This window comes from Lissotriton helveticus (assembly GCF_964261635.1).
Source record: "Lissotriton helveticus chromosome 1_1 unlocalized genomic scaffold, aLisHel1.1 SUPER_1_unloc_62, whole genome shotgun sequence".
In the NCBI taxonomy this organism is placed as follows: Eukaryota; Metazoa; Chordata; class Amphibia; order Caudata; family Salamandridae; genus Lissotriton; species Lissotriton helveticus.
This window is the reverse complement of record NW_027611706.1, coordinates 657784-672708: the sequence shown is the minus strand read 5'-3', so window position 1 is coordinate 672708 and position 14925 is coordinate 657784. Positions and strand designations below refer to the sequence as shown.

The following is a 14925-nucleotide window of genomic DNA, read 5'->3' as shown; positions in this document are numbered from 1 at the left end:
TGAGCAAATGGTAAAGCCTGCGGGGAAGATGGCATTCCGGCAGAGTCGTATAAAAGTTTTGCGGCAGTTTTAAACCCAGAACTACTCAAATTAGCCAATCATGTTCTGGAGGGTGGGGAGATTCCGGATTCATTTTGTTTAGCAACGGTAGTCAGCTTTATAAAAAAAGGATAAGATAATGAATACATCGATTCATATAAGCCATTCGCCTTTTAAATGTGGATTATAAATTATGAAGCTTTTAGTTAACCTGTGGTAAATAAATAATTAATTACCGGTACTATTTTTGAATACAGTGAATAAAACAGATAGCTCAATAAATAAGAGACAGGATTCGAGGTATCTTGAGTCTACAGGCTTTAATCAAGCATAAAGGACAGGAACAGGACAGCCTGCATGGGAATAGACGGATGGCAGCTGCCGGGGGCAGGATCTGGGAATAAAGGGAATTTGGGAATTTGGGTAACTTTCAGTAACAGTGCACAGTATATATATTAAAACAATTGCATTACATTCAATACAGTAGGCGTAGCAGTAGGGGTGACTCGTAGCAGTCGCGAAAGATAAGGACAAAATGATGTAACAAGAAGGCGTGTACAGGGCGTATACATAGACATGTGATGTAAACGTAACAGAAATGTCATAAATGGGGCGGAAACATGGAGGGGGCTACCTGAGCAGCTGGGACCTTTAACCTAGTGGTGCGCGCAAACGGGCAATGACGTGTTACCAGGGAGAACTGGGGGCTATGACTTCTGCGCTAGAAGAGGAGACTACAGTCTACAGTGTCAGAACGACATGTACCTAAGGCATATCTAGTATCTAGTGTTTGGAGTACATGTTGATAGAATCCAAAAGTTATCAGGGCAAAGGCTAATAGACACTAAGACTGATGCATGCATAATTCTACATGTATTGCGTGTGCGAGGAATATTCTATGAATATTAATACAGTATTTCTCTTACATGGAGACATTAAGGCTAGACTATGACGGAAACTATTGATGCGATTCAGTAGCTTAGGAATGCAGAGGAGGAGGGCTGGACTGATAACTAGAAGCATAACATACTCTTGGCAGACTGGGAGGCAGAGCCAGGCCGGGCCGGGCACTGCGAGGCAGGAAGTAAGTGAAGGGTCAGGGATGCAGGTGGGGGCTGTATCGCTCCTCGGAGAGGGTTCAGGAGACAGGAGCTGAATCTGGTGTCCGGGCCCTTTTGAGGCCTAGAAACGGGGACAATTCAATGAATTAACGTGCATACTGTAAAATGTGGCAACATAGGCCTAATACTCGTTGCTTTCACGAGAACTGGGAACTGGCATACTAGAGATGGACACAACTGTAATTGCGTCTTTAATCGATCAGAGGGGAATACATGCATATCGATCATGCACATATAGCATAAGATGGGGAACACGTAGGCACATACAACATGGCAAAATTTACTTTTCCACAAACCAAATCAATACGGTCATGGGAACTTTTATCCACTCAGACCAGTGCGGTTTAGTGTCTGTAATCCAGTTATCTTTTAATACAATCTTTCTAATTGAAGCTTTAGATTATTTTGCACGGAAAAACATGCCTGCACAGGTGATTATTTGGTAAACTGGGAGAGCCTTTTTATAATTCTTTTAAAAGATTTCCTATTAGATTGATTCAGTTAATATCTGGTATGTACAAGAGAGCAAAAGCCCAAATAGCTATAAATACTAGAAATAGTGGAACATGCATGATACATAGGGGAAAAAGACAGGGCTGCACTTTATCACGCATTCTTTTTGACCTCTTCATTGAACCTTTAGCTATCGCTGTTCGTGATTCACCAAATATAAATCCACCTGTAGATGGTATGACTCCCATTAAATTATACGCAGATGATATACTGTTTTTTTAAAACCAGATATTGAAAATCAGAAAAGAGTTTTGTCAATCTTTCAAATGTATTAAGACCTGGGAGGTTATAAGATTAATAAATCAAAAAGTGAGATTTTATTTTGTAATTGTACACAAGACACTTTAATGCACACATTTTATCCATTAATTAATTCCAGAACCAAGCGATATCAGGGGGTGTATTTCACACAAAATATTAATAACTTATTTGAACTAAATTAAACCCCCCTTTCCAGTAAGATTATGGCACTATTCACTAAATGGAATAAGTTGCCTCTCCATTATGGGGTCGAATTGGGTTAATTCGGATGCCAGTTTTACCACTATATAATTTTATGTTCGCTGCTGATTCTGTGGCTCTACAGATGAAGTTTTTTAAGGAAATAGAGAGCATGTTTATAGCTTTTATTTGGGCAAATAAATCCCCTTGCTCAGCACTAGACACCTTATATAGGCCACTGAAAGAAGGTGGACTAGCCCTTCATAATTTAAGAATGTAATATTTTACGAATTTTGCACACAGCACTTTTAGATTCACTAGATCCTCAGGATGCTATGGAATTAAAGATTTAAAAAAAAGTTTTTTTTATGGGATTATGATACTGCAGATTTTTTACATCTTGCTAAAACACCTTAAAAAAATCAGATATAAGACTCTGCAATGGTATATAAAACGAAAGACACAGATATTCAAGCACTGCAAAATCCCAGTGATTAATGGTGTAACTAAATTGACGGCTGTGTATGTGGGGGTTCGCCACCTAGTAGAAAAGAAATGCAAATCAGTCTTGACCCTGTGCCTCATGGGAACAGTCCAGACCTAACTGCCAAGCCAGGTCCTCCCTGGTTGGGTCTAAACTGGGGTGGCATGGTGAGCAAAAGAATGATGGATTCAACCCAGATCTCTTGACTGGGGAGAATGTATGATTTATTCAGCATTCCGCCCATCATTTGTTTGCATAGCACTTTTCACCCTAAGTGTGATGGGTATGCCCAACGTGGGTCCCTTGCTCACTGTGCCACTGGATTCAAGCTAGCCTGGCTGATAAAGGGTAATACCCAGAAACAGGTCCCAGGATGCTTGTTTCCGGTCCAGGTAGGACTTGGCTTGGCAGGTCGGTCTGGACTGTTCCCATGAGGCACAGGGTCAAGACTGATTTGCATATGATTGGGTCTAAACTGGGGTAGCATGGCGAGCAAAAGAACAATGGATTTAACCCAGATCTCTTGACTGGAGGTGAATGTATGATTTATTCAGCATTCCGTCCATCATTTATTTGCGTAGCACTATGCACGAAACCTTGGCCTAATGCTAGACTCATCGCTCACAATCAAAGGCCAGATTAACATCGTATCTTCGGCCTGCTTCAACACCCTTCGTATACTCTGAAAAGCTTCCAGATAGAGCCCATCCGAATCCAGAAAAACGGTCATGCGCGCCCTCATCAGTAGCAGACTGGGCTACGGCAATGCTCTCTATGCCAGAATCTACAAGAAACGACTACGTTAAATCCAGAATGTCCAGAACGCCACAGTCAGACTGATCCTAGACATCACCCGTTGCAACCACATCACCCAACACCTCTGAGATTGCCACTGGCTCCCCATTCAATGAAGAATAACCTTCAAGCTCCTCACCCACCCATACAAGGCCCTCCAGCACTTCGGACAATCATACTTAAACAACCGCCTCGTTTTCCACGCACCCAAGAGACACTTCCGATCACCTGACCTCTCTCTGGCCACCGTCCCACGCATCTACAAGACCAGGACTGGAGAAAAAGGCCTTCTCCTACCTCGCGGTCAAGACCTGGAACACCTTCCCACTCCACCTCCGGCCCATCCCTACACTGCTTCTGTTCAGCAAGGACCTCAAGACCTGGGTCTTTGGATGACCCCAGCACTCAGCGGAGCCATCCCCCCTCCCCCAGCACATCGAGACCCTTGTGGTGGAGTAGCTGTGCTTTGATGGAACAAGGTGGCGCATGAAAAGCAACTTGCTCGGACTAAGCCCTCTCTACATAACTTGTAAACCTACTAAACTACATGTTTTGTCTTATTAATATTGCACCACGTGACATTTTTAGTATCTAAGGGAAACTTGCCTATGTGCTTTTACTAACCGTAATCCTTTTGCATTAATATGGCCGCCACAACGCAGGATCTGTTCTGCGCATGCGTCAGTCATACTCATGTGACATGATGTACCTTTCGCTTGAGGGTGAAACTTTGCTTCTGCGCACTAGAACCTAAAATGGGTTCTCTATGTCATAACGTGATAATGCTTGCTTTGCTGCTTTCACTAAATTGTTCATTCTGCTTAACCCCTAACGCTATAGTTAAAATAAAGTAATGGGAATAGAGTAGAGATAAGTGGTATACAGAACATTCATTTATTCTTTGTTCTAAAACTGTTTGTTTTCTATTTTTGCATGTATCACATTTCGGGCCTGATGAAATCCCACTGTACCCATTTTGGACATGCGCAGAAGAAACCAAGAAAGCCCAAGTCATGGCATTGAATGAGTGCCAGGGACAGTCTTGACTGAGATGCGCCTGGGAAGATGACCTGCTGAACTCTCAAAAGGAAGTTATATTATAACATTGTATTGACTATTAGAACATCCATTGTTGGGTGGAATAAACGTGCATGGGAAAATAAAGTTATGGGCGGGAACGCTAATTTCAATATTCTAAAGAAAAGTTTCATTTTGATATGGTGTGATGACCTCTCCTCGTCTTTTGTCCAATCAAAATTAGGGATCCTTACACTTGCAACATTGGGGGGTGGTACACTGCCCTGAAAAATAGTATAACTAGAGTATGCTTAGCTAGTTAGTTTTGTCCAACTTGTCTGAATAGCTGACCTGTCACTGACCCAACGCCAGGCGCGGTGCGTCCATTGGGGCGTGGGGGTGTAGCCTCGCCGCCCGCAGCTCCGACGTTTCTGAACTTAAGTAAACTGAATAGTTTACAAGTTCAAACACCGACGCCGAGGAAGAACTGACAATGCATGCCAGTCAGCATGACGTCAGACCGCCCACCCCCTTCAGAGACTGAGGGGGGGGGTCTGGCGTCATGTTGACTGACATGCATTGTCAGACATGGGGGCAGCAGCCAGAAGCACAACACAACTGCGCATGAGTGGGGACAGAGGGCGAATTTTCGCACCGTGCCTACTCATGCGCATTTGTGTTCTTACTTGTTAGCTCATGCCCATTAGGAGCCCCTCGGACTCCTAATGGGCGTGCTGCGGGCGAGGAGTAACTGTGCCCTGGCGCTGCAGATTGGCTTAGGGGTTGCCACTCAGTGCTGCTGCTCCTGTTCCGGTTCCTGTTTGAAGATGAGGCGCCAACGCGGACAAGGTGAAGAGGCGGTCATGTAAGTTTTCTCAATGTTATTCTCCCTTGGCGCACCCCCCACCGTGACCCCCTTCCCCGCAACTCCCCCACCCCCCCCTCGCGAGTACTGCGAGCCGTGACTGTTTGAAGGGTTTTAATTAACTGTGAATAAATTAGCACTGGGCAGTGAGCGAATGCTACACTCACGGAGCACTGCACGCACACTACAATCATTGATAATTCCTCTGTACCCCTTGCACTGGGTCTTGGGGGCACACTTTAGTTACTGGGCAGCGCGTGTACTCTACTCATAAAGCAGTTGGCGTCGACTGCTGTCACCGGACTGCACGTATTCGTTTATTACTGCACTACCGCTAGCAGTGATTGCACATTCCGATTACTGGCCAGCCCTTTAACCGAGGGACAATGCGCTTCACTCGCTGTGCATTATGTGTGCACTGGTAGCTGCAGCGCGTGGACTCTATAATCGCTCGCTCGTACTGGTGTTCTGGCGCCGGTCCCCGTTGAGGCAGACTGTATTTATGGCAGAATTCAATGCTCAAGCCTTAATGTGGCAGAGATGTCTGGGTTGGGAGCGTGTTCAGGCAGCGCTAGGAAGGATCCTAACAGAAATAGTGACACAAACCCCAAATACCTCCCGGAGGTGTGCTTCTACCTCTGGGCACGAAGAGCTCACGTCACTTCTTTGTTCCACTTGGGTACAAACCTGCCAGACAGCAAATCCCTTATTACTAGAAAGCGGATAATAAATCCCTGGGGCAGTGATTTCAGACAAGACCCATAAAAAGCATCACTGACAATAGAGCATGTGGCGGGTCTGATATGAGAATAAAGCTCGCAAACGAACGAAATTAAATTTGGGCAGAGCGCGAGCAGGCACATTGACCCACGGTTCTATTCTGACTGCTGCATCTACACCCACTTTCCTTTGCAGTGCAGGCTGTTGCAGTGACGAACATCCTACAATAACAACACCAGTGTCTGTGGGGGGGCTGCTTGCAGGGGCTGCTTGCATTCTTGGGTCTGTGCTGAGCACCCCCAGCTGCTCAGAGGCCCCAGCTGACGTGGTCTTATGTACTGGAGTCTGTCACCAGGCAATGTCAGGCCTAGACAGGCTGAAAGACATGAAACCTATTGAGTGCAGTGCATTGAAGGGTGAGTGATGTCTGTGTGAGTGCAGGCTGAGCAGTGCGCCTGTTTGAGTCCAGGGTGAGTGATGTCTGTGTGAGTATAGGGTGAGCAGTGTGCCTGTGTGAGTCCTGGGTGAGTGATGTCTGTGTGAGCGCAGGGTCAGCAGTGTGCCTGTGTGAGTGATGTCTGTGACAGTGCAGGGTTGGTGATGTCTGTGTAAGCGCAGGGTGAGCAGTGTGCCTGTGTGAGTCCAGGGTGAGTGATGTCTGTGTGAGTGCAGGTTGAGCAGTGTGCCTGTGTGAGTCCACAGTGAGTGATGTGGATGGGTGAATGCTGGCTTAGTGATGTGTCAGGTAAGAGTGAGTAATGGGTCTATGAGTGTAGGGTGACTGTGCCTATGCGAATGCAGGGAGAGAGATGTATCTGTGCAAGTGCAAAGAGACTTGTCTGGCTACTCCCAGAGATGTATTGGCCAAGATATCTCTTTCTCAAATGTGCTTGAGAAGGCACCATTTGCCCACTCTTTTTTCAAAATGTTCTCGTGGGAGAACCCCTGAATCCCCCATAGGTGGTTGGGCCTCGCTCGCTGCGCGCGCTCGCCACAGCGCAGTATTTACGCCCACCACTTTCAAATGTCACCAGCCGCCCCTGCCCAACGCACTCAATAGGCGATCGAGAGCAGAGGTGCTGGCCGAGCACTGTCAGAAAAATCGATAGCAATTTCGGTGTTTCTAAGGGAGAAGATTTGATGACCCATTTGGGGTTCGACTGTTAGCTGTAGAGAGGGTTGTAACGCTGGTGGAGCAACTTTAGCTGTGGGTGTCGGTCTTAACCTATGGTGGTCTTGTCCTGATCCACTTTGGCTTTACCTGTCCTGATTCTGGTCTGCACCTGTTTTATCTTGGTGGCACCTGTGTATTCGGGGTTCTGTCCTTTATCCCAGCCCGTTGCCAGGGTTGGTCTTCACACTATTTTAGGTAAATATAAATAAATGTAGGTATGTTATCGTCTGTCATCCCTTTTCTCTTCCCTACCTTTGTTTAAATGGCAAAATTAAGTTTCACAACTTCTTTGCATATTATTGCTTTCATCATTATCTTCCTAATTGAAAGAGCTTTGATCTTGCATATTTGGACTGTGACATTTAATAATTTTCATAGATAAAGAGTTGAAATCGTCCCTGAGTTTGGGGTTATTTAAGGTAAATGAAGTATTATTGTTCTACCTATTTTCTTGCTAACTCCCTTGATCCCGTAGGACTTTAGGTACCGATGATAAGGATTGGTAAGACAATGGTATAGGTCCTAAAACGAAATTCATAAATCACTGATTAGAGTTGGCGCCAAAGTCACCTGGTGGTTATTAGGCTTAGTCATGCGTATGGGCCCAGGTGAAGATGGTAAGACTAGTCGGGTGACCTGCGCGCTCTATCAGCTTCACTAACCTCTGATTGATTGATCGCCTGCTCCCTGATCACCTCCTGCCCCTCCCCCCCCCAGGGGGCCCCATAGAATCCTTCACCCCTGCCCCCACCCCAGGGGGCCCCATAGAATCCTTTACCTCTGCCCCTCCCCCCCAGGGGGCCCAATAGAATCCTTCACCCCTGCCCCCACCCCAGGGGGCCCCATAGAATCCTTTACCTCTGCCCCTCCACCCCCAGGGGGCCCAATAGAATCCTTCACCTCTGCCCCTCCACCCCCAGGGGGCCCAATAGTATCCTTCACCTCTGCCCCCCCAGGGGACCCATAGAATCCTTCACCTCTGCCCCCCCAGGGGGCCCATAGAATCCTTCACCCCTGCCCCTCCCTCCCCCAGGGGGCCCCAGAGAATCCTTCACCCCTGTCCCCACCCCAGGGGGCCCCATAGAATCGTTTACCTCTGCCCCTCACCCCTCCCCCCCCCACCAGTGGGCCCCATAGAATCCTTCTCCTCTGCCCACCCCCCCTTGGGTGTCCAGTGACTCCCCTCAGCCTGGGTCTGGTTCAGCTCTCTCTGGTGCTGTGAAATCCCATAAACACAAACAGTGATGACGCTGCACTCACCCCTGCACCGGGGATCCTGCTCTGTCTGCTGCAAACCTGAGGTCAGGGCTCAGCTGTCAGGACATTACATTGGTCCCTCAGCGCATGCGCAGACCCCTACGGGCAGTAGTCGGATAACATACTGGTCGCACTGCGCATGCGCAGACCCTGGCTGACAACTGTCAAGGTATCACATGCCGTGCTGCGCATGCGCAGACCCTTAAACAAAGGTCTCCCTCTCAACTTGCAACTGAAGGTGCGCGCATGCGCAGTTATTAACATTCGATCTTTTCACAACTGCGTAACCCGAGTTGCGCATGCGCAAATCTACACTCACTACGTCCACTGCGCTCACTGCCCCATAAATCCGTAGCCAGTGAGTGGCGCATACGCAGATCCGAATTCACTACCTCCGGAAGTGACGTCTTCCGTAGCTGCAGCCAGTGAGTCTGACTCGCCTACGGTGGAGCTGCAGCCCTGGGGCGCCTCGAAGCGGAAGCTTCATCTCCCGGCTCTGTGAGGCCTGGTGAGTCAGAGGGGAGGGGGAGGGGTGAGAAGCCTGGAGAGACAGAGGGGAGGGGTCATCGACCCTCATCCTTCGAGCGTCGATCCCTCAGACCCTGTGTCGACTCCTCCTGGAGGCTCCTCGAGGCCTTTACAAGACACAGTGTGATCTGCATTTTTATAAACCATTCGTGAATTCTGTATCTATGTCCTCAGAGCACAGGTCCTGAACAATCATTGGCAAAGCCAAGAGATTGCTCCCATGCAAAGTCTCTTGGCGTTGCCAATGTTTGTTTAGACATGCTGCACAGCTCAAAGTCAAACCCCAGAGTGCACCGCGGCCTGGGACTTTCTTATTCTTTGTCATGTTTTGGGTGACCGGGTGTCCTTGTTTGGCCAGGACGGTCCCTGTTTTTAACCAGCTGTCCCAGAAAATGTCAAGAAATTTAGCTCATGTCCCCGTTTTTGGAGAGGGTCGCCTAAAAACGGTGGGAGGTGTTTTTCATGTTTAACAAAGCAGGGATACTTAGCAGTTGTTTCAAGAAAGCAATTTAATTAACAGGCAAGCTACTGGGCTTAAAAATTTAATTTTATGTATGTTCTTACTGCCTGTTCTGTAATTCTCTGCTGAGTAGCGCTCTCATCGCTTGAAGTAAAATTGTAGTCCTTCTTCTATTTTTGTGAAATGTCCCGGGTTTTAGCTTTAAAATTCTGGGCACCCTACATGTTGCACAGCAGCTTGCGAGCTTTGCATCATGTCTAAATAAGCATTGACAAAGCCAAATACCTCTCATGTTATCTGAGAGCTATTTGGCTTTGTTAATGTTTTTTTGTGATGATGCAAGGAGCGTTGGGTGAAATATTACTCCAGGGCTTCCAACACCTGGGAAATGTGGGGATGATTTCATAAACACAGTCACTCATTAATTACATCATAAACACAGTCACTCATTTAATTACAATACCACACAAGCAATATTCCCTCTATTTTTTCCTCTGTGTGCGAGAGAGTAAGGTCTCTGTGTGTTGCAGCCAAGGCTATGTGCTTCAAGAACCTGGCCACGCATGTAGACCAGAGCTTTAAGTGAGATGAAAAAACTAGGGTGTCTCTCAAAAAGGCTGACTAATGCATTTAAGGACCTGGCTTACAAAGCAATTAAGATAGTTTTTGTACACCCCCTACGTCGGAGGGGTGCTGATTCATGCAGGTTGTGCCTGTGTATTGGCGCTCCCCCGTCTGGCTGTGCACACCCTACGCTAGTCACTCACGCATGCGCACACACGAGGGGGAGCGGGGAAAGGCATGGATACTAATACTTGAACTTTATGCATTTTTATATAGCGCGGACTTTACCCAAAGGCGTCAGAGCGCTTCACATTAGGAACAGAAATGAAACATAATGAGAAACATTAAAAAAGAACATATTACAAAAGCATACGTTACGTTACATCAGGTAATAGTGACAATTGTGAGCAAACAAAATACATGCATAGCTGCCAAGGTTGCAGAGTGCTATGTGTGACATTTTCATAATTTCTGTGGAATTATGAGTGACATTTCAACATATATGAGTGAAAATTTTTTGCAAGCAAAATCAAACAATAAAGATGAGGGAAACACATAAATATAAAAAATTATGGAAATGTCACACATGGCAATCTGAAACCTTCGCAGCTATGTATTAAAACTTCAACTCTGTCAGTGCGTGCATCTGTGTGTGACAAGAGAAAACACACGACACAAAAGGTTAGGCCGCCGTAAGAGAAAGAATTACGACATAGTAGTACTTACTGTTGTGAACAGACTTCAACTTCTGCTACTAGCCTCAGACAGAGTCGAGTCCAGTGACTGCTGCAGCTGGCACTCCACTGGCTGTGGCAGGCACTCAGTCCTGGCTGTCTCAGAGCCGAACGGGGGTCAGTAACGCAGTGGTGAGCCCAGACTAGAGCCACTGAGCCGCACAGCAGCAGTGTGTTCTCCCCGCACATGCAGCGCCAGATGCAGCCCAGGCCTCTTATGACGCGCTGTGCCACTCAGTGATACTCTGAGTCTCACCGTCCATAATATTGACAGTCAGTCAGTGCCGTCCCGGCTGCGCGGTGTCCAACGCCAGCCGGGTAAAATAATTTACAGCGCACTCAGCTCAGGCTGGCTGCAGCAGCCAGCGCAACTAGTTTCAGTCTCTGGAATGGCCGATGGGGACATCGTATCGACACTGAGCAGAACACCGAGCAGCACAACACTCCAGTCGGTCGAGTCCCCGGCCGTTTCTCAGAGATCCTCACTGTCTGTCACGTGGTCAGCGCCAGGCGGGAATTAATGCAGGCAGAGGCAGCAGCCTGCCCTGGCACACTCTGGCGTTAAGGTAGCCAGTTTCAGCTGTCAGCAGAGTGCAGCCAGTCTCAGTGGGCATAATGCGTGATAATGCATTTCAGTGCGGTGTTGCGGAACACCACACTGAAATGCGTTAGCATCACGCCTGATGCGTGATACTTGGCAGTACTGTACATGAGGTAGTAAAAACTGTGAGCAACCAAAAATACATGAGGTAGTAAAGGTAATAGTGACAATTGTGAGCAAACAAAATACTTGAGTAAAAATTGTGAGCAACCAAAAATACATGAGGTAGTCAAAAGTGCACAAGAGGAAAGTGACAAGTGTGCAGTTATAAGAGAAAACAGAGTATAATTTGAGGTATAGTACTGCAATAAGTGCTAGACACTCAGGCACAAGAACAAGCGTTACGTGGGCAAGGTGGCACTTGTGCAAGTATCAAAGGTAAAAACATGTGAGAGGTAGCAACCGTGTGTTACAAGGGCAGAGTGGTGTGTGCATGTTACAAAAGGGCACCGAACACCAGTACATGGAAAATACTGCAAAAAGGCAGACCCTCCAACCACAGGCATACACTGGGAAAGGCACTTCCATGGTCATGGAAAGTAGAAATTATCAGTAGTGGGAAGTCTTCCTCACAAATAGCAAGAGGACGTGAATTACTTTTGGAGGTGTCTCTGGAGGAGGAGAACTTTGAGGTCCCTTTTGAAGGCCTGGGAGGAGGCGGTGGTCCGGAGCTGAGGTGGAAAGGAGTTCCAGATTCTCACTGCGTTGCCTGAAAAGGATTGGGCCATTGTTCTTTCCTTCTTGAAAGTGGGAGGTTCAAGCAGTAGATTCTCCGCATTGCGTGAAAGTCTAGAGCCTCCAGAGAGTTTCAGTTTATTCGCCAGGTAGCGGGGAGATGAGGAGTGCAAGGCTTTGTGGGTAATGCAGGCAGTCTTGTAGATAGCTCTAGCCTCGAAGGGAAGCCAGCGGAGGGTGGATAACATCGGTGTGATGTGATCGCTTCTTTTGGCCCCATAAATGAAGCGAGCTGCTGATTGGAAAACAGACTTAAGTGGGGACAGGTGAGATTTGGGGAGGCCAGTAAGAAGAGAATTGCAGTAGTCTAGTCTGGAGAGGACCAGCGATTGCACCAGGTTTATAAGGTCCTGCTCCGGGAAGAAGCGTCGGATTCCCCAAAGAAGGCGCAGTTGGTAACGAGCAGATTTTGCAATAGAATTGATGTGGGGAGTTAGATTGAGTTTTTTGTCTAGAATGACACCAAGGGATTTTGCGCTGTCGACAATGATGGGTTTATTGTTTAGTAGATTCATCTGATCCATCCATGATTGAACCGGGTGAGGAGGAGAAGAGGAGGAATTCAGTTTTGGAGGGATTCAGAATCAATTGATGAGTTGCCATCCAGTTTTGGATGGAGTCAAGAGTAGAGCTTAGGATGGAGAGATCATGAGTGGAGGCAACCTTGAGGTAGAGTTGAGTGTCGTCTGCATAGAGATGATAGTGAATCCCGGATTTGCTTAGGAGGTTTCCCAGTGGTTCTAAGTAGAGATTGAACAATGTGGGTGCAAGTATAGAGCCTTGGGGAACACCTTGGCCCACCGCCACAGGAGAAGAAAGATTGTTCGCTATTTTGATTATTTGAGATATGTTAGAGAGGAAGGATGCAAACCATTTAAGCACAGTGCCCTCCATGCCCATTCTCTGTTGAAGGATATTGAGGAGGGTGTTGTGATTGACAGTGTCAAAGGCTGCAGAAAGGTCAAGGAGAATTAGCAGACAGGACCCCCCTGAGTCGAGTATCCTCAGCGCATCATCAACCACTTGCAGTAGGGCTGTTTCAGTGCTGCAGTTTTGGATGAAGCCGGACTGACAGTTGTCAAGAAGATCATTGTCCTTGATATGACGAGAGAGTTGTTTAGCTACACATCTTTCTGTGATCTTTGCAAGAAAGGGAAGGTTAGTGATGGGGCGGAAGTTGTTGAGGTCCTTCGCATCAGCAGTGGGCTTTTTAAGCAGAGGGGTGACCTGCCCAGTTTTGAAGGAGACAGGCAGGGAGCCTTGCCAGAGGGAGAGGTTGATCAGAGTGGTCCAATAGAAAAGGGAATGGGTATAGAAGTCGAAGGCAATGGCACTGGGGATAGGGTCAAGAGAATGGTTGGAGGGCTTTGTTTCGCGTATGCACTTGAGAAGGGCATCTTCAGATATGGGGTCAAAGCTCTGCCAAATGGCTAAGGATTTGCGCTCCTCTGGAGGTGTAGGATGAGCGACCTGATCCACAAGTGATTTCACTTTTTCATCCAAGAAAATAGCGAAATCCGCTGCTCTCTTAGTAGAATCCTCCACCTCGGAGGATGGGGGAGAGCAGCTCGGAATCTTGATGAGATCGAATAGTTTTTTGGGTCTATTTTTGGCGGAGTCAAGGAGGGTTTTGAAGTGTGCCGCTTTCTCAAGGAAGATATGCTTGTGGTACTTGGATCTTGCTGTGCGAAGCATGGCTAAATTGTCTGTGGAGGGCACTTGCCTCCATTGCTTCTACAGGAATCTTAGCTGCTTCCTTTCCTCATAAAGGGATTTGTTGAACCAAGGTGCTGAGGGAGTGGGCCTTATCCTTTTGCTTTTGAGTGGAGCGACGTTATTAATTTCAGCTGCAAGAACTGTGAGGCATTGGGAGGTGAGGTCGTCAACAGCTATGTTCGGGTCTAGCCTTGGAAGTGATAGGAAAGCTGACTCACAGAGGGGACCGACATCAATATTTTTGGCATCACGGAACCAGGAGATGGCCCTCTTGGGTTGGCCAAGAGTTATAGAGTGTGAAAGTTGAAGAGAGAATGGGATGAGGTGGTGGTCAGACCAATCTACATGAATTGGGGTAGTGGTAGAAAGCATGCCTGCTTTAGAAATAACAAGGTCCAGGATTGGGCCCTTAGAGTGGGTTGGTTCAATGCAGTGTTGGATAAGATCGTTTGTAGAGAGGAAGGTGGCCAGAGAGTTCGCAGAGGAGTCTTGTGGTACGCCCTAGTGGAGATTGAAGTCACCCACGAAGGTCTGATTGTCACTTTGTGTGTATTGGTCGCTGATGAAGTCAGTGAGATCTTCTATAAACAAAGGGCCACTACGAGGCGGGCGGTAAATGATATGGAATCTGAGCGGTGAACGGTGTTTCAATTGAAGCTCAAGAGAAAGGCATTCAAAGGTGAGGGAGGAACTGATTGGAGAAGCCTTAAGTTGGAGGGCGTTTCTAAAGATGACTGCAACACCTCCCCCCGTGTTGTCAGTTCTGTCATTCCTAAAAATGGAATAGCCTGTGGGTAATAGGAGATCAAACATCGAGTGAGAGGTATCTTTGAACCAGGTCTCTGTGAGGAAGAGCATGTCAAGTTTGTGAAGGGTGATGGTATCGGAGATTTCAAGTTTGTGTTTTACTGCAGATCTGCAGTTGTGAAGCATACAGCGCAGCTCTGTCAAGACTGTTTTGGTGACGGGGGCACTTGGGCTCTGAAGGGTGATCGGGATATTGTACTTATGTGGGGGTGCTCGGGAAGGTTTAGGTGGATGCTTTGTTCTGACAGAGGTGATGGTCGGAATAGTGTAGATGGTGGGGTTGCTAGGGTATGTCTGTTGAAGAAGGGTGGCGTTCAAGGGCTTGTGTGAGTTAACGACGTTTGCAGACGAGAG

General features: G+C 47.3%; 1 protein-coding gene and 1 pseudogene across 2 annotated transcripts in view; one reads left to right on the top strand and one right to left on the bottom strand.

Annotated features, from left to right (window-relative positions):
• The window catches only part of LOC144806324 (NACHT, LRR and PYD domains-containing protein 3-like), a 131245-nt gene extending 122785 nt beyond the window's left edge, over positions 1–8460 (bottom strand). The window contains exon 1 of the mRNA XM_078672712.1: positions 8430–8460. The gene's annotated coding sequence lies outside the window, so the exon portion shown is untranslated. The remainder of the gene's footprint in view (positions 1–8429) is intronic.
• Positions 8461–8818: 358 nt separating this feature from the next.
• Positions 8819–14925, top strand: part of LOC144806317 (uncharacterized) — a 91028-nt pseudogene continuing 84921 nt past the window's right edge. The window contains exon 1 of the transcript XR_013605762.1: positions 8819–8934. The product of XR_013605762.1 is annotated as an uncharacterized LOC144806317 (transcript). The remainder of the gene's footprint in view (positions 8935–14925) is intronic.